Source organism: Rhinoderma darwinii, chromosome 1, assembly GCF_050947455.1.
Source record: "Rhinoderma darwinii isolate aRhiDar2 chromosome 1, aRhiDar2.hap1, whole genome shotgun sequence".
In the NCBI taxonomy this organism is placed as follows: Eukaryota; Metazoa; Chordata; class Amphibia; order Anura; family Rhinodermatidae; genus Rhinoderma; species Rhinoderma darwinii.
This window is the reverse complement of record NC_134687.1, coordinates 658,893,827-658,912,470: the sequence shown is the minus strand read 5'-3', so window position 1 is coordinate 658,912,470 and position 18,644 is coordinate 658,893,827. Positions and strand designations below refer to the sequence as shown.

Sequence of the window (18,644 nt, the reverse complement as noted above, 5' to 3'; positions counted from 1 at the left end):
CCGATGTTTCAACGGCCGTCACACGGACGTTTAACACGCTCGTGTAAATAAGGCCTAAAGGTAATTTCACATTACATCCTGCCCATCCGTGTAATGTATGCACCGGGAAAGCTCCCAGAACGTATGGTAAACAGTACATACACCTGATGGAGGTTAAAAAAAGCCTCAGTTTGGGTGGGACTGCGCTATTTTATGTAGTGGCGTCCAGTAAAAAAAAATATTGATACTGCATGTTTTTTGTGTCCATTTAATGTATGCGCCAGGAGCATTTCCGCCGCATATGATAAATGGACAGGCAGGACGTAATGTGAAAACAGCCTTACTAAAACATAGAGTGTATACATATGATTAGATCATATCAAATGCTAGAGCTCAGTACAAGTCGTACGGTGCCAACCAGTGAATAAAATCTATTATAATGCAGGGAGGGGGAAGGGGAGTGGGGAAAGGCAGGCAAGGAGATATGAAAAGAGGACCACTGGAAAATGGGCACTCGGCTCCGCAATATATGAAAAATATCAACATTTATTATGAATAAATTAAAAAAACAGAGTAGCATGAAGTGCGACCTTATGTCAGTGTAGACAATTGAACACAAAATAACAATACATACAAGAAACAAACAAGAGTAGACCTCACAAGCCCGGCCGGGTTGCCAGTAATAGCTCATGTAGTCATGTAGTTCCTCAATGATAATTCAGAGGTATATAACATCAAATTAAAAAAAAGTTAGAGATATAATAAGCTGATAATAGACCCATTCAGTGAAGGGCAGTGTGAAGACCATGCGTTTTGTTAGTCGATATATTTTAACTATCAGCTGTGGACACAAAAAATGGGTGTAGCTAGTTCGTACACCACATAAGTATATTCATGCATATGAACTGTGGATCTAGCTATATCGGTGCAATGAGAGAATGCAGACAATATATCGCATATGAATCCCATATCGCATATGTTCAACAGCACAAGTTAGTTTGTATACTTATCGCCAATGATTGTGGCTTCCAGAAAGTGGGCGACATGTTGTTGTTGTTATTAGCAACCAGGTGTGCTGTCAATTTCTTTGGTTACAGACTAGTATATTTTCCAAAGTCCGTACTTATAGCCAGCAGAGCCGAACCACAAAGAAGCCCAGAAGGCAATAGTGGTTTTGGAAGATAGGCAGTTGGCTTTTCCAATAAAGAGAGTTCCTTTATGGACTGGGTATTGTGTAGATTTGGAGGCAAGCAGGATAAAACTGGCTGCATATGTGTCAGCCCCTTCTCGCCGATCATCAGGTTCTCTAATCGCCAAGCTCCCGTCGGCACAGGGATTGCACGTTCTCAAGCAGATACACGTTGTAAGAGGTTATAGGCGGTTCCAGAAGTAAGTCCACATGCTGCTCAGCATGTGATGTCACAGAAAGAGGGCGTACGCTGACGCGTTTCGTCACCACGTGACTTCCTCAGAGCGTAACAACTCCATCAATGATCACCTATTTAAATACACTGGCAGCCAATCAGAGATCACGGTTGCCATCATTTAATTCAATTCAATCCTAAATACATAGTATAATATTAGATAGGTATACAGATTCATTTTCGTGTTCATACTCATTCACAAATCATCGTTAAGTGGATATCTTGAAAATAGTTTGTACGGTTGAAAAAAGACACATGTCCATCAAGTTCAACCAAGGGATGGGAAAGAGGAAGTAAAAACTTTCTACACATAGGAGCTAATATTTTTTTTATTCTAGGAAATTATCTAAGCCTTTTTTGAATCCATCTACTGTCCCTGCTGTGACCAGCTCCTGCGGTAGGCTATTCCATAAATTCACCGCTCTCACAGTAAAGAAGGCTTGTCGCCTCTGCAGGTTACATAGTTACATAGTTACATAGTTACATAGTTAGTACGGCTGAAAAAAGACACATGTCCATCAAGTTCAACCAAGGGAAGGGAAAAGGGAAGGAAAAATTTCTACACATAGGAGCTAATATTTTTTTGTTCTAGGAAATTATCTAAGCCTTTTTTAAAGCCATCTACTGTCCCTGCTGTGACCAGCTCCTGCGGTAGGCTATTCCATAGATTCACAGTTCTCACTGTAAAGAAGGCTTGTCGCCCCTGAAGCTTGAACCTTTTTTTCTCCAGACGGAGGGAGTGCCCCCTTGTTTTTTGAGGGGGTTTTACAAGGAACAGGATTTCACCATATTTTTTGTATGTGCCATTAATATATTTATATAAGTTAATCATGTCCCCCCTTAGTCGTCTTTTTTCAAGGCTAAATAGGTTTAATTCTTTCAATCTTTCCTCATAACTTAAATTCTCCATGCCCCTAATTAGCTTCGTTGCTCTTCTTTGTATTTTTTCCAACTCCAGGGCATCCTTTCTATGAACTGGAGCCCAGAACTGAACTGCATATTCTAGATGAGGCCTCGCTAATGCTTTGTAAAGTGGTAATATTACATCCCTGTCCCGTGAGTCCATGCCTCTTTTAATACACGACAATATCCTGCTGGCCTTTGAAGCAGCTGATTGACACTGCATGCTGTTATTGAGTTTATGATTTACAAGTACACCCAGATCCTTCTCAACAAGTGACTCCCCCAGTGTAGCTCCCCCTAGGACATATGATGCATGCAGGTTGTTCGTACCCAGGTGCATAACTTTACATTTATCTACATTAAACTTCATTTGCCAAGTGGACGCCCAAACACTTAGTTTGTTTAAATCTGCCTGAAATTCACAAACATCTTCCATAGTCTGAACTATATTGCATAGCTTGGTGTCATCTGCAAAAAATAGAAATAGTGCTATTAATCCCATCCTCTATATCATTAATAAATAAGTTGAATAATAGTGGTCCCAGCACTGAACCCTGGGGTACACCACTTATAACCGGGGACCATTCAGAGTAGGAATCATTGACCACAACTCTCTGGATACGGTCCTTGAGCAAATTCTCAATCCAATTACAAACTATACTTTCTAAACCTATAGTCCTTAATTTACCCATTAGACGTCTATGGGGGATAGTGTCAAATGCCTTTGCAAAGTCCAAAAACACTATATCCACAGCGGCCCCTCTGTCTTGGCTTCTGCTCACCTCTTCATAAAAACAAATAAGGTTGGTTTGACAGCTTCTGTCCTTTGTAAAACCGTGCGGCTACATCAGCTGCTCTTTCTTCTGTTGTATATACAGAGCGGAAGAACCCATTTAGTAACTCTGCCTTCTCTTGATCCCCTGCGACCAACTCCCCATTACCACTATCTAAGGGTCCTACATGTTCAGACCTTGGCTTTTTTCATTTATATGCTTGAAGAATTTTTTAGGATTTGTTTTACTATCTTTGGCCACCTGCCTTTCATTTTGTATTTTTGCTGATTTTATTATCTTTTTACAGATTTTATTAAGCTCTTTATATTTTACAAAGGCTGCAGCTGTACCCTCAGATTTGTATTTTTTAAATGCCCTTTTTTTGTCGTGTATTGCCCTTTTTACAGAAGGTGTAAGCCATGTGGGGTTTAATTTTAGTCGTTTATACTTGTTACCTGCAGGAATAAATTTTGCACTATAATTACCCAAAGTAGATTTGAAAATCTCCCATTTATCATTAGTACCATTATTTAACATTAGTTCTTCCCAGTCTATATCCTGAATTGCAGCCCTCATCCTGGGGAAATTGGCCTTCTTAAAATTACGTGTTTTTGCCCTCCCAGCCTGCGTTTGTTTTTTACAGTATAGGTAAAATGTAACTATATTATGATCACTGTTACTGAGGTTTTCACGAACATTGACATTCCCAACAAGCTCTGCATTATTAGAAATGACCAGATCCAACAGAGCTTCACCTCTAGTCGGGTCTTCCACAAACTGGCCCATAAAATTTTCCTGCAACAGGTTGAGAAAATGTCTCCCCTTTGCAGTTGAAGCCGATCCTTGACACCAATTAATATCCCGATAATTAAAATCTCCCATTATCACTACAGTACCCGCCTGTGCAGCCCGCTCCATCTGTTTATATATTTGACCTTCTATCTCTTCAGTTATATTGGGGGGGTCTATAGATTACACCAAAAGTAATTTTTTCAGTGTTTACCTCCCTTTGTAATTCCACCCACAAGGTTTCAACCTCCTCACAATCTTCACCCTCTAATGTCTCATTCACACTCACCTTCATATCGCTTCTCACATACAGACATACACCACCACCTTTCCTATTCACCCTGTCTTTCCGAAACAGTGTAAAACCCTGTAGATTTACAGCCCAATCATGTGAAGAGTCCAGCCATGTTTCAGCAACACCAACTATATCTATATCTTCTTCCAGTATTAAGGCCTCCAGCTCCCACATTTTGCTTGCTAGACTTCTGGCATTTGTGAACATACACTTTAACTTGCCTTTAAATGTTTCACTTTCAGTATCAGAAATGTGATTATTTGACATTTGGGCTTTTTTATTTTCACTGCTGTTTTGTAACGAAAGGATCTCCTTATCTTGTTGTCTAGTCTTCTCCCCACCGTCTGTTTCTCCCCCAACCAATATAGTCTGACCCCTCTCTAACCTAACTACCCCTTTATTTTCTACATTGGCCTCCCTCCTCAGCCCTAGTTTAAACACTCCGCCACCCCAGCTAGAATTCTCTCCCCCAGAACAGTGGACCCCCTTCCATTTAGGTGCAAATCATCTGCAGAATACCCCAATGAAAAGTCAGCACAGTGCTCTAGGAACCCAAAGCCTTCTCCTCTACACCAAGACTTTAGCCATGCATTTAACTCCCTGAGCTCCCGCTGTCTTTCCTGTGATGCGCATGGCACAGGCAGTATTCCTGAGAATACAACCTTGGAGGTCCTTCCCTTCAGCTTGTAGCCTAGTTCTTTAAAATTATTCTTAAGGCTCCTCCACCTACCATTTATTCTGTCGTTATATACCTCTGAATTATCATTGAGGAACTACATGAGCTATTACTGGCAACCCGGCCGGGCTTGTGATGTCTATTCTTGTTTGTTTCTTGTATTTATTGTTATTTTGTGTTCATTTGTCTACACTGAAATAAGGTCGCACTTCGTGTTACTCTCTTTTTTTAAATTTATTGATAATAAATTTTGATATTTTTTATATATTGCAGAGCCGAGTGCCCATTTTCCAGTGGTCCTCTTTCATATCTCCTTCCCTGCCTCTCCCCACTCCCCTTCCCCCCTCCCTGCATTATAATGAATATTACTAAAACATAGGCCTTGTTCACACTGTGCTAAAAACGGCGGAAAAATCGGAAGCAGAGCGCCTCTAAACATCTGTCCATTGCGAAAACAGCGTTCTGTTCCGACGGGGCGTTTTGAAAAACGGCCGCAGAGAAATACGGCCACGAAGAAGAAGTTCATGTCACTTCTTCAGTCGTTTTTGGTGCCGTTTTTCATAGACTCTATAGAAAAAGAGCTCCAAAAACAGCTGTGAAAAACGCAGTTAAAAACGCGACTTTGAATAAAAAAACTGCTGAAAATCAGTAGCTGTTTTCCCTTGAAAACAGCTCTGTAGTTTGAGACGTTTTTTATTTTGTGCGTGCGCATACCCTAGTTCTTTTTAAACTACAGGCGCTTTTGCACGTATTCATCACGTTTTTTGCACGCCTTCGGCGTGTTTTATTGCCAATCTATCAGAACTTCCATTGACTATAGAAATTAGGTGACATTTTGGGTGCGTTTTACGTGCAAAAGAATTGACATGACGCTTCTTTTTTTACGCAACACATTTTTAAACAAAAGCACCAAATGCCGACAACATATAACAATGATAAATGGAGTGGGTGGCACCAAAGGACAATTCCGCACAGGGCACCCTGTAGCCTAAGGCCGGCCCTGGTTCTGTATACAAAACATCACACTAGTCAGAGATAAACAAGCATGGTCATGTGACTGTATGAGAGACAGGCCTTTATCCACTTGTCCAGAGGCGTAGCTAGGTTCTCCAGCACCCGGGGCAAAGATTCAGTTTGGCGCCCCCCCCCAACCTCTTTCCCGACATCTCCTTCCCCCTCCCCATGTTTGTTTTCTCTACCAATCGACGTGTCATTTCTTTTTATGTAACGCGAGCATAAAATTATTTGTACATTTCACAAGCAATATGGTTCTATACACAACACCAGAACCAAGCTCAGTACATATATACAGCCCCAGAACAAATACAGCTCAATTTAGTGCAACCCCTGCCGTATAGGTTTGTACGGCGTAAAACTACAGCTCCCAGCATGGCCCGAACAATGGTAAGGATATGCTGGGTGTTGCTGTTTCACAAAAAATAAATCCTATCATAATCATACCACCCATCATCTCGCTGCAGATCATACAGTGACTACAGTGCTGATTAGAGGCAGAGTGAACATTTACATTAAGTGACTCACCGGTGACGTCTCAGATTCTAGTTCTTTTTCTCCATCCGGTCCAGACCTCTATGATGACTTCTCCCGGTCACAGCCCATTTCTGCAGTTTGCCGCTCACATGTCTTCAGCTTCTCACTTTTCCAACATTTCTGCACCTATAAATAAATATAAAGTTCTCATTATACCACACACTATGCCCCTAAATATAATAGCGCCATACACTGCACCTCTAATTATAATAGCACCATACACCGTGTCCCACACACACACTGTGCCCCCTGTAGATAGTGCCTGCCATAGAGCCCCCTGTAGATAGTGCCTGCCATAGAGCCCCTGTAGATAGTGCCCCCATATAGACCACCCCTGTATATAGTGTCCCACAATTAACTCCCCCTATAGTGCTCTACAGATAGCCCACCCCTGTATATAGCCCCCTGTAGATATAGCCCACCCCTGTATATAGAGCAATACAGATAGCCCAACCATGTATGTAGCCCCCCTGTAGATATAACCCACCCCTGTATATAGTGCTCCACATATAGTCCACCCCGTATATAGTGTTTCACAGATAGCCCACCCCTGTATATAGCCCCCCTTGTACATATAGTCCACCCCTGTATATAGTGCTCCACTAGATAGTCCACCCCTGTATATAGTGCTCCACTAGATAGTCCACCCCTGTATATAGTGCTCCACAGATAGCCCACCCTTGTATATAGTATATACAGGGGTGGGCTATCTGTGGAGCACTATATACAGGGGTGGACTATATGTACAAGGGGGCTATATACAGGGGTGGGCTTTCTGTGGAGCAGTATAGGGGGAGCTATTTGTGGGATACTATATACACAGGGGTGGGCTATATCTACAGGGGGACTATATACAGGGGTGGGCTATATCTACAGGGGGACTATATCTACAGGGGGACCATATCTACAGGGCTGGGCTATATCTACAGGGGTGGGCTATATACAGGGGGAATATATCTACAGGGCTGGGCTATATCTACAGGGGGGCTATATACAGGGGTGGGCTATCTATGGAGCACCATATACAGGGGTGGGCTATATCTACAGGGGGCTATATACTATATAGCCCACCCCTGTATATGGTGCTCTATAGACAGCCCACTCCAGTATATAGCCCCCCTGTAGATATAGTCCCCCTGTATATAGCCCAGCCCTGTAGATATAGTCCCCCTGTATATAGCCCAGCCCTGTAGATATAGTCCCCCTGTATATAGCCCCCCTGTATATAGCCCCCTGTATATAGTCCCCCTGTAGATAGACAGCCCCCCCGCAGATACAGCCACACTTCTATTACAATTAAAAGAATAAAAAAAATAATTTCAAACTCACGTTATTCCCGCTCCCACGCCGTCCGGCAGCCATGGAGACCTGCTCTCTTCTGCGCAGGTCTCCAGGGGGTTGAACACAGCGTCTATGAAAGGCGCTGATTGGCTGGGCAGGATGACTTTCCCTGTGAGTCAGTCAGCGCCTTTCATCGACGGAAGCGTCACTGGTACAAAAGGTACCAGTCGCTTCATTCGGGGAAAGGCGCTGAATGGCCGGGCACGGAACGTGCCCGGTCATTCATTGCTTCTAATTGTACCTGTGTCCTTGCGACACAGGTACAATTATAGTGCAGGAGGAGGGGGCGCTGGCGCCCCCCTCTGGACTGCGCCCGGGGCACATGCCCCGCTTGCCCCCCCTTAGCTACGCCCCTGACTTGTCCAACACAAATTTTACACTTGCTACTTTTTCCTGATGTCTTTTGGGAAAATCTGTTCAGGGTCAGGGCTTAAAATGTGAGATCCGGCTTCTGATTAGTGACAGAGCTGTTGGGTAGTGCTCTATGAGCAGCAAATTGTTTTACAGAAAGAGACAGGTCTAATCTTAGTTTTCTGTGGAGGACGGAAATTGTTCTTTAAATGGAAAAACAGCAGCATGATTCATTTGAGTTATTTTACAGTTTTAAAAGTTTGAGACAGGAAAGGCTCAAAGGGAAACTAAAACAGTTAATGTTTCTTGGGAAGTTTTTTTCAATCTCTCTTTATAAAATACTTTGCTGTGAATAGGATTTGAACCTGTGCAGGGAGACCCCATTGGATTTCAAGTCCAACACCTTAACCACTTGGCCACCACAGCTTATACTTTAGTTCTTTTCTCTGAAATCTTCTGGGAACTGTAGTTCAGTGGCAAGGCCTCAAATATTGGATCAAGCTTTTGATTGGTGAAGGAGACCCTATGAATGTCAATGAGTTTTAGAAATAAGAGGCATATAATGTACGACATCATATTCTACAGGGAGGTGGAGGGTAGATAATTAAGTGTTCAGAGCATCACCCTAGTCAGAGATAAACACTGGAAGCATGGTCATGTGACTGCATGAGAGACAGTCATTTGTCCAACACAGATTTTACCCTTGCTACTTTTTCCTGATGTCTTTTGGGAAAACGTAGGATTCGGCTTCTGAGAGAGGATATAGAATTGGATGGCATACTTGAACAGGGATGTAGGATTGTGTCTAGAAGAGCCCCCACACTGGGAAATACTTTATCTCCATATTTATATGCATCAGAAAGAAGCAAACCTACTTGGCTACAACAGCGTGGTTTCTTCCGGTGCGGTTCACATCCCTGCAAAGTATGCACTTGTGTTCGTCCCAGTAAGAATTTTCATCATTCCAGTGGAGAGAGAAGTTTTCCAATAAATGAGTACATTAATTGTAATAGTGAACTGTTGGTATATGTAATTGAATGTAAACTCATGTATATAGGTTGTACTACCCGTAAGTTCAAAACTCGAATTCTGGAGCATTTGGGATACATTAGAAATCCGACCCTATCTAGTATTTCCAATGTAGCAAAACATTTAATTTTTTGCCATAACAGATCTGCCAAAACTTTCTGCTCATATGCAATAAAAAAAAATCAAAAACACACCCTCCTGGATAGGGAAGCCTTCTGGATATACCATTTAAATACAAGGGTTCCAAAGGGCTTGAATTTGAGAAAGGAACTAATGTTTCATTACTGATAGTGACATAGATTCTCTTTTTCTCTTCACATCATAATGTTTGACTTGACATTACTGAATTGAGATCTAGATCGCTTTCTTCTCTTTTTCTGATCAAACAAAATTATTGTTAGTAACTTAAAATTTAAAATCTAATATCTCATGTTCAACATTAGACTTTATTCATTATTTTATTAATGTTTTAAATGAAACTTCTGTAGACACCATGTGTATGTGCCAACCATTCCAGTCTGGCCCAAAAATTCCAGCAAAACTATATCGGTAATAATGATATCTGTTTAATATTGACCAAATTAGGCACTGTTCACACTGAGGTTTTTTGTTTTTTTTGCCGTGTTTTTAACACACTGCAAAATACACACAAAAAAAAGGCATCAAAGGACACCTGTGATGCATAACTATCCCCCCCAAAAAACTGAGTTGTTTGATTTTTTTTTAGGCAGAATTTCCTGCATGCAGAAAGGTCCATGTGAAAAGAGCCCTACAAAAACACATATTTCAAGAATGTTTCATTCATTATAAATGTTATACCTGATACTATACATCCATTTAGGCCCCCTATCAATTTATGTGCAACACATTGGAATAGGTATAACATCTGCTATACAAACTTATTAGCAGAACAGGTGTATATTTACCTTTTGTTTAGTTTGGGAAAAAATGGTTAATTGGCTGGAATTCCCTTGAGCTGTCTCCGCCCTATGTAACCAGGGATTGGGCAAAAGGTGGTAATGTGGGTTCTCGTACCTGCGATTGCATATACAAATGCAGGGTGGAAGAGTAAGGTTGTATGACATGCCATGATTAAGACCGAGTAAATCGGTTGAAACGCGTAGGCTCTGTGCATCCACCCCTCTGTTCTTGTGTAATATTTTAATATTTTTTCAATAAAGGGGAAGATTTTTCCTTTTAAACTCAGCACTGGATCGAAATATTTCTTCCTTTGCATCATGATTATACAGAGTGCCACCTCGAGGATCCGTGCGCAATCTGGGATCAAAACGCCAAGACTGGTGGGCTGGAGAAAAACTTTCTATTTTCCTAGTGACAGAGCTGTTGGGTAGAGCTCTATGAGAAAGAGACAGGTCTCTGATATAAGTTTTCTGAGAAGGAGGGCGGATATTATTTTATTCCTGGGAAACTGCAACATGATTAATTCTGGTTATTTTACAGCTTTAATAGGTATATGAGACAGGAAAAGCTCAAAGTGAAACTAAAGGAGCTCATTTTTCGGGAAAGTTTTATTTTTCTGTATAAAATGCTTTGCTGTGACCAGGACTTGAACCTGGGCAGGGAGGCCCCATTGGAGTGCGAGCCCAACACCTTAACCTCTCAGCCATCACAGCCTATTCTTAGCACCTATTCTCGGAAATCTTCTGGGAACTGTAGTTCAGGGGCAAGGCCTCAAATATGGGAACAAGCTTTTGATTGGTGAAGTAGACCCTATGAAAGTCAATGAGTTTTTATAAGAAGTAAGTCAGATACAAAGTAATATGACCTTATTTGGCACAAATTTAAAGCTTAGACATACCCAGTAAGACAGCAGTACGATAGTGGAGGAAGAAGTACGATAGTGGATAAAGAAGAACGATAGTGGAGGGAGAAGTTGAATCATGGAACTGGAGAAGAGGATTTGCAGATGAAACCCATCTCTAGGTTTTCCTTAATGTATTGAGACATAGTTTCTGTTTTAGGGACAGACAAAGGTTATAGCCTGCCTCGAGGAGAAGCAGAATTGGCTACCAGGTCAATGGCATGATCTATTTGCGTCCCAGCTTTTGAAACATAATTCTTCACATGACTGGGCTGTAAATCTACAGGGTTTTACACTGTTTCGGAAAGACAGGGCAAATATTAAAGGTGGTGGTGTATGTCTGTATGTGAGAAGCGATATGAAGGTGAGTGTAAATGAGACATTAGAGGGTGAAGACTGTGAGGAGGTTGAAACCTTGTGGGTGGAATTACAAAGGGAAGTAAACACTGAAAAAATTACTTTTGGTGTAATCTATAGACCCCCCAATATAACTGAAGAGATAGAAGGTCAAATATATAAACAAATGGAGCGGGCTGCACAGGCGGGTACTGTTGTGATAATGGGAGATTTTAATTATCGGGATATTAATTGGTGTCATGGTTCGGCTTCAACTGCAAAGGGGAGACATTTCCTCAACCTGTTGCAGGAAAATTTTATGGGCCAGTTTGTGGAAGACCCGACTAGAGGTGAAGCTCTGTTGGATCTGGTCATTTCTAATTATGCAGGTCTTGTTGGGAATGTCAATGTTCGTGAAAACCTCTGTAACAGTGATCATAATATAGTTACATTTTACCTATACTGTAAAAAACAAACGCAGGCTGGGAGGGCAAAAACATTTAATTTTAAGAAAGCCAATTTCCCCAGGATGAGGGCGGCAATTCAGGATATAGACTGGGAAGTACTAATGTCAAATAATGGGACAAATGATAAATGGGAGATTTTCAAATCTACTTTGGGTAATTATAGTGCAAAATGTATTACTACAGGTAACAAGTATAAACAACTCAAATTAAACCCCACATGGCTTACACCTTCTGTGAAAGGGGCAATACATGACAAAAAAAGGGCATTTAAAAAATACAAATCTGAGGGTACATCTGCAGCCTTTGTAAAATATAAAGAGCTTAATAAAATCTGTAAAAATGTAATAAAATCAGCAAAAATACAAAATGAAAGGCAGGTGGCCAAGGATAGTAAAACAAATCCTAAAAAATTCTTCAAGCATATAAATGCAAAAAAGCCCAGGTCTGAACATGTAGGACCCCTAGATAGTGGTAATGGGGAGTTGGTCACAGGGGATCAAGAGAAGGCAGAGTTACTAACTGGGTTCTTCCGCTCTGTATATACAACAGAAGAAGGAGCAGCTGATGTAGCCGCTGCCGGTGCTGTTAATATATCAGTTGATATACTGAATTGGATGAATGTAGATATGGTCCAAGCTAAATTAAATAAAATAAATGTACACAAGGCCCCGGGACCAGATGGGTTACACCCTAGAGTTCTTAAAGAGCTTAGTTCAGTTATTTCTGTCCCCCTCTTCATAATATTTAGAGAGTCTCTCATGAGTGGTATAGTGCCAAGGGACTGGCGCAGGGCAAATGTGGTGCCTATTTTCAAAAAGGGCTCTAGGTCTTTGCCGGGTAATTATAGACCAGTAAGCTTAACATCAATTGTGGGGAAAATGTTTGAGGGCCTATTGAGGGACTATATACAGAATTATGTGACAATAAATTGTATTATAAGTGACAGCCAGCATGGTTTTACAAAGGACAGAAGCTGTCAAACTAACCTGATTTGTTTTTATGAAGAGGTAAGCAGAAGTCTAGACAGAGGGGCCGCTGTGGATATAGTGTTTTTGGACTTTGCAAAGGCATTTGACACTGTCCCTCATAGACATCTAATGGGTAAATTAAGGACTATAGGTTTAGAAAGCATAGTTTGTAATTGGATTGAGAATTGGCTCAAGGACCGTATCCGGAGAGTTGTGGTCAATGATTCCTACTCTGAATGGTCACCGGTTATAAGTGGTGTACCCCAGGGTTCAGTGCTGGGACCACTATTATTCAACTTATTTATTAATGATATAGAGGATGGGATTAATAGCACTATTTCTATTTTTGCAGATGACACCAAGCTATGCAATATAGTTCAGACTATGGAAGTTGTTTGTGAATTGCAGGCAGATTTAAACAAACTGAGTGTTTGGGCGTCCACTTGGCAAATGAAGTTTAATGTAGATAAATGTAAAGTTATGCATCTGGGTACCAACAACCTGCATGCATCATATGTCCTAGGGGGAGCTACACTGGGGGAGTCAATTGTTGAGAAGGATCTGGGTGTACTTGTAAATCATAAACTAAATTTCAGCATGCAGTGTCAATCAGCTGCTTCAAAGGCCAGCAAAATATTGTCGTGTATCAAAAGAGGCATGGACTCGCGGGACAGGGAGGTAATACTACCACTTTACAAAGCATTAGTGAGGCCTCATCTAGAATATGAAGTCCAGTTCTGGGCTCCAGTTCATAGAAAGGATGCCCTGGAGTTGGAAAAAAATACAAAGAAGAGCAACGAAGCTAATAAGGGGCATGGAGAATCTAAGTTATGAGGAAAGATTGAAAGAATTAAACCTATTTAGCCTTGAGAAAAAACGACTAAGGGGGGACATGATTAACTTATATAAATATATGAATGGCGCATACAAAAAATATGGTGAAATCCTGTTCCATGTAAAACCCCCTCAAAAAACAAGGGGGCACTCCCTCCGTCTGGAGAAAAAAAGGTTCAACCTGCAGAGGCGACAAGCCTTCTTTACTGTGAGAACTGTGAATCTATGGAATAGCCTACCGCAGGAGCTGGTCACAGCAGGGACAGTAGATGGCTTTAACAAAGGCTTAGATAATTTCCTAGAACAAAAAAATATTAACTGCTATGTGTAGAAATTTTTTACTTCCCCTTTCCCATCCCACTTCCCCTTTCCCATCCCTTGGTTGAACTTGATGGACATGTGTCTTTTTTCAACCGTACAAACTATGTAACTATGTAACCAGAGATAGGAAGTGGTGGGGAGAGCAGGAAGCAGTGGAAATAAAAGGCACATAATGTATGACATCATATTCCACAGGGAGGTGGAGGGGAGATACAGAAAAAGACGTCTGATCTTAGTTTTCTGAGGACAGAAATTTTTATTTTCCTGGGAAAACTGCAGCATGATTCATTTTAGTTATTTTACAGTTTTAAAAGTTTATGAAACAGGAAAGGCTCAAAGTCAAACTAAAGAATCAATGTTTCTTGTAAATTTTTGTTTTTTTCTTTCATTTTATAAAATGGCTCACTGTGACCAGGGTTTGAACCTGTGCAGGGAGAACTCATTGGATTTCATGTCCAATGCCTTAACCCCTCGGCCACCACAGCTTATACTTTGCTGCTTTTCTCTGAAATCTTCTGGGAACTGTAGTTCAGGGGCAAGGCCTCAAATATCCGAACAGGCTTTTGATTGGTGAAGGCAATAAGGTTTTTTATAAGAACTATGTCAAATACAAAGTAATCTGACCTTATTTGGCACAGCTGTACAGCTGAGGAAGAAGTCAATTTTTGGCAACCGTACGATAGTGGAGGAAGATGTTGAATCTTGCAGCTGGAGAAGAGGATTTGCAGATGAAAGCCTTCTCTAGGTTTTCCTTAATGTATGAGACATAGCTTCTGTCTCAGGGACAGACAAAGGGTATATACTGCCCTGAGGAGGAGTAGAATTGGTTACCAGGTCAATGGCACAATGGTACCATCTATTTGTGTCCCAGCATTTGAAACACAATCCTGCCAGAGATAGGGAGAGGTGGGGAGAGGAGGAAGCAGTGGAAATAAGAGGCATATAATGTATGACATCATATTCTACAGGGAGGGAGGTTTGTTATAAGAAGTCAGATACAAAGTAATCTGATTTTATTTGGCACAGTTTTAAAGCTTAGACATATCCAGTAAGACAGCAGTACGATAGAGGAGGAAGAAGTACGTTTTTGTCAGCAGTACCATAGTGGAGGAAGAAGTCGAATCATGGAGCTGTAGAAGAGGATTTTCAGATAAAACCCTTCCTTAGGTTTACGAGTTGCTTCAATTCCATTCTTATGTTCAATTATGGTTTAAAGTGACTCTACGTCACGTGTCACAAGATAATCGTCCTGTCCCATGAACACCCCCTCCAATCTATTGAAGACTTCCGTGGAGTCCTGAATATATGATGGATGTTCGGCCACCAAAGGTTTTAACCAGTTAGTGACCGCCAATACGCCTTTTCACGGCGGCCACTAATGGGCTTTATTCCGATGCATAGGCCTTTTTACGGCGCTGCATCAGAATAAATAAACAGAGCAGGGAGCCGTTAAATTTCCCTGCTCTCAGCTACCAGATGTAGCTGAGGGATGGGGTATCCCTCAGTATCAAATTCACAGGTTTAACCCCTCAGATGCGGCGCTCAATAGCGAGCGCCACATCTGATTGGTTTTGGAGAGAGGGAGGGTGCTCCCACTCATCCCACTGACAGCCGGCAAAAAGATCGCCAAGTTTCTGTGTCTCCGATGGCAGCCTGCCTGTAGTGAATGCCTGCTAGGCTATGCCAGAGGCATGTCCTAGCAGATACCTGTCCATTTTAAACGGTTTTAAAATTATTGCAGTGTATTATAATAGCGATCGGCGGATCGCATATTAAAGTCCCTTAGTGGGACTACTAAAAAAGTAAAAAAAAAGTTTCATAAAGTTAATAAAAAAAAATGTGAAAAAAATTTGAAAAACCCACATTTTCCCCTTACAAACTGCTTTACGATTAAAAAAACAAAATAAATCAAAAAACTTAAAAAATACCTTGGTCATTAAGGTTTAAAATAGGCTGGCCATTAAGGGGTTAAATTAAAATCTATACGGCAAAAAGTCTCACACAGACTCCCCTCATCAGCAACTATAGGTCTTCCTGGGGGATCTGCTATGTTTTTGTGGATTTTGGTGAGCAAATAGAGGGTAGATATTACTGGTTTGTCTTCAATCAGACCTTCCAGTGTGGATTTAGGAATGATGTTTAGTTCAAATGTGCTCAGCAAAATCCTATCAAGCTGCATTTTGTAGTTCATCATGGGACAAATATCACGTTTCTGATAGCATGATTTGTCATTAAGTTGCCGACATGCTTCCTTCTCATATTTATCAATCGGCCATACCACCACGTTCCCACCCTTGTCAGCTGGTTTGATAACCACCGTTTTTTAAAAAAAAAATTATTCCTGCAAGGCTTCTCTTTGTACTAGATTTTGTGTAGATTGTCATGGGTGCGATGTGGTGACAACTTCCTCAAATCACCTGTAACAAGATTAACAAAATAATCCACTGCAGGACACATGGACAAGAGGGGACGACGACGAGGTGGAACGACCCCTAATATCAGGAGGGAACTTGGGTTCACTAATTGGTTCCTGTTCCCTAGGTAGATCTTCCAGGATTCTAAGAGTCTGTTGATTATCTAGGAATAAACTAGTATCTTTTTTTTTAAAAGCAACTTCTAACAAAAAAACATCTTTAACCTCTTCACGTGCTGCAACGCAACTGTACGTCCTGCAGAGGGCTTGCTTCCCGCATCAGGACTTACAGTTGCGGAGTAGTTCCTGGCGCACACTGTCCTTACGGACAGTGTCCGGCAGCCTGGAGGTCAGCTGTCCCCGACAGCTGACACTCCAGTCTTGCCGGTGCAGACCATCGCCGCTGATTTTGGCAATTAACCCCATAAATGCGTCGACGATTTCGATCGCCACATTTAAGGGGTTTGAAGCACATCGGCAGCCCCCACTAAGTGATTGTGGGGGCTGCTGATGCTTGTCGTGGCAATCGGAGGCCAGACAATGACCTCCGGGTTGCCATGTACGGAAGCCTCGGAGGAGCAGCCTCCGGCCGGTCCTCTGAGGCTTCCTGTCAGTGTGACTGTCACGTCACAATGACAGTTAGAGTACATGACACTACGTAGGTAGTGTAATGTACTCTAGCAGCGATCAAAGCTGCAAGTCTAAATGTCCCCTAGTGGGACAAGTAAAAAAAGTTTAAAAAAAGTAATAAAAATGTTTTAAAAAAAGTTTAAAAATAAAAGTTATAAGTTATATAAACAAAAAACTCTTTTTTCCCTATTATAAGACTTTCATTATAGGAAAAAAATGAACACGTTAAAAAAAGTACACATATTTGGTATCACCGTGCTCGTAACGACCCCAACTATAAAGCTATAATGTTATTTTTTCTCGCACGATGAACACTCCAAAAAAAATCAATAAAAAAAACGACACCAGAATCGCTATTTTTTGGTCACCACCCCTCCCAAAATAGAGAATAAAAAGTGATCAAAAAGTCGCATGTACCCGAAAATAGTACCAATAAAAACTACAACCCGTCCCGCAAAAAAAAAGCCCTTACACAGCTTTTTTGACTAAAAAATAAAAAACTTATGGCTCTCAGAATATGGTGACACAGAAAATAAATAATTTTATAAAAAAGTGATTTTATTGCACAAACGCTGCAAAACATTAAAAAAACCTATATACATCTGGTATCGCCGTAATCGTACCGACCCGCAGAATAAAACAAAATTGTCATTTATAGCACACGGTGAACGCAGCAAAAAATAAACCAAAAAACATTGTCAGAATTGCTTGTTTATGGTCACCCAGGTTGCAAAAAAACTGAAAAAAAGTGATAAAAAAAAATCGCATGTACCCCAAAATGGTACCAATGAAAAGTACAGATTGTCCCGCAACCAATAAACCCTCACACAGCTCCGGTGGTGAAAAAATAAAAAAGTTCTGGCTCTCAGAACATGGCGATGTAAAATGTGCAGAGTGTTCCAAAAGCGGATAAGATCCGGCATCATTTATCAGTGCGACACCGGCCACATATCTATGAATTATTATTTATTTACAGCATTATTATACACTCTTATTATGCCCTGATGTTCTCCGCACAGATATGCGTTTTATGAGGTATTTGTCTTCAGTGGCACAAACTGGGCACAACATATTATGCACTAAAATGGCATATCAGTGGAAAATTGCAATATTCAGACCATCCGCTGTGCATTAACCCCTTTCTGCACTATGACTTAATAGCACGTCATGGTGCGGGGGTTGATGTATGGAGCGGGCTCACGTGCTGAGCCCGCTCCATACGCTGCGGGTGTCGGCTGTGTATTACAGCTGACACCCGGGACTAATGGACAGGAACAGCGATCGTGCGGCTACAGAAGCCTGTAAAAATAACAATATACTGCAATATATTAGTATTGCAGTATATTGTACCAGCGATCCAATGATCGCTGGTTCAAATCCCCTAAAGGGAATAATAAAATGTGTAGAAAAATAAAAGTTATTAGTAGTGAAAGGGAAAAAAGTTTAAAGTTAAAAAAAAAACCTTTTCCCATTTTTCTTGTAAAGTAATGTAAAAAAATAAACAGAATTGGTATCGCTACGTCCGTAAAAGGCCGAACTATTACAATATACCATTATTTAACTCGCACGGTGAACACCGTAAAAAACGTAAATAATTTAAACCGCCAAAATCGCTGTCGTTTTTGTTTTTACCGCACGGCAAAAGCTGTAAAAACGAAAACCTCAAAAAATGGAATCAGATATTTTTCCTATATCAGCCCGCAAATAATTTTTTTTCAGTTTCCCAGTACATTTTATGGCAC

The 18,644-nt window shown here is 41.1% G+C and overlaps 1 non-coding gene across 1 annotated transcript; it reads right to left on the bottom strand.

Moving 5' to 3' along the window:
* Positions 1–10,663: 10,663 nt before the first annotated feature.
* On the bottom strand, positions 10,664–10,745 carry TRNAA-CGC (transfer RNA alanine (anticodon CGC)). Its single transcript has one exon. It is a non-coding gene; the product is annotated as a tRNA-Ala (tRNA).
* Positions 10,746–18,644: the final 7,899 nt, after the last annotated feature.